We start from the raw sequence: 2,027 nt of genomic DNA on the forward strand, positions 1-2,027 counted from the left end.
TGTGACCAAGTTATCCCAACCAAGGATAAACTCAGCAAAGAGTCTCCATGCGTGTTAGAGAGGAGCCGGAGCCTTCATGGCCATCACAGTGTGCTTCACAATAACTGAGACACGGAAAAAGCAATCCTGCACATCAACAGATGCATAGAGACAATATGGTGCACACAATGGTAGAATTTTATTCAGACATAAAGATGAATGAAAGTGTGCCCTCTGCAGGAAAATGGGTGGAACTGTGGGGCAATCTGTTGACCAAAATAAGTCAGATTTAAAGACAAATGTTGACTGTTTCTTTCAAATGTGGAACCTAAAACACACACACACACAGTATAATCATTTAGGGGAACTATTCTCCAAAGTAATAACTACTAACTAAAAAAGTAATAACTAGTAACAGGAGAAGGTACAGAGTGAACACAGCCAACATACATGATAAACTTGAATGAAATGGCATTTCAATACTCTCCACTTTGGAAAATAAATAGACGTTAATAACAGAGAAATCATGCAATAGAATTAGGAAGGGAGGAAAGCTTAGATGTGGGGCGCTTAGAGCATGCAGGAGGCTCTAGGGTCCATGAGGAAGGATACAGAACACATGGAGTCTGCAGGGTAAGTATTCCCTTCTAAATGGGGCGGCCTGGAAAGCCTGGGCAGGTGCTGGGGTGCCAGACCCTGACACACGAGGAAACCAGGGTCAGCGTGGAGAGTCCCACCAACCAGAGACCCCCGTGTGCTGCCGATCTTAGCTGTCCATCACAGCAGGAGTCTTTCTGACACTTGATCTCAGTAGTGTGTCCTTGAAATGTCATTTTCAACCTTGAGAGGCACACCCTCCAGGTATGTTACAACACAGCTCGTCCTCACTCCCTTCTCTTTAATACCATAACCTCCACATTGCGTGGGCAGGAACTGACCTCAAGTGACCTGAGAAGATTTGCAGCCCTTACGATGTTGGTCTCCTTTAACGGGAAGTTCACGTGTTCTGCTGCCGGCCATTAATGAACGCCTTTACTGCCGGAACTGCCCCGTGTGCCTCCTCCCTTCTTCATTCTCCTTTTCTCGCTACCTCTCTCTCTCCCTCCTCCCTCTCTCTTCCCTGTCCCTCAAAAAGTCTTGCTGTGTCGCCCAAGCTGACCGCAGACTCACAATCTTCCTGCCTCATCTGCAATGTCCTGGTTATGGGTCTGCACCATCATTTCAGGATTCCATTTATCACACATTAGAAGTGCCGACTAGGGCCGGGTGGTGGTGGCCAAGCCTTTAATCCCAGCAATCAGGAAGCAGAGGGGCAGATGGATCTCTGTGAGTTCAAAGCCAGCCTGGTCTACAGGGCAAGTTTTAGGATAGCTATGGCTGTTACACAAGAAAACCTGTTTCAAAAAACCAAAAAAAGAAATGCTAGCTAATTCAATATTTAAGAGTAATTAATTGAATATTTCAGATTGATAGTGATACTGAGAACTGACATTTGAACAATCTTTGTTAATGATTTATTTTAATTTTATGTAAAATTGTCTTTTTCCTGCATGTATGTCTGTGTGAGGGTGTTGGATCCCTGGTGCTGGAGTTACAGACAGTTTGTGAGGTGCCTGTGGGTGATGGGAATTGAACCCGGTACCACTGGAAGAACAGCCAGTGCCCTTAACTGCTGAGCCATCTCTCTGGCCCTATTTTGAACATTCTAAAGTAAATGATAAAATTTTAATTTATCATGAAATATCATACTGTGTTTCATACGTACAATTACAATGGGACAATTGAAAATGAATATTCAAAAATCACTTAAAATTATTGTTAAAAATTTAAATTCTGGCTGGAGAGATGGCTCAGAGGTTAAGAGCATTGCCTGCTCTACCAAAGGTCCTGAGTTCAATTCCCAGCAACCACATGGTGGCTCACAGCCATCTGTAATGGGGTCTGGTGCCCTCTTCTGGCCTGCAGGCATAGACACAGACAGAATATTGTATACATAATAAATAAATAAATATTTTTCTCAATAAAATAAAAAAAATAAAAATAAAAAA

Source organism: Alexandromys fortis, unplaced genomic scaffold (genome assembly GCF_014885135.2).
Source record: "Alexandromys fortis isolate MF-2015 unplaced genomic scaffold, M_Fortis_MF-2015_v1.1 scaffold_290, whole genome shotgun sequence".
Classification (NCBI taxonomy): Eukaryota; Metazoa; Chordata; class Mammalia; order Rodentia; family Cricetidae; genus Alexandromys; species Alexandromys fortis.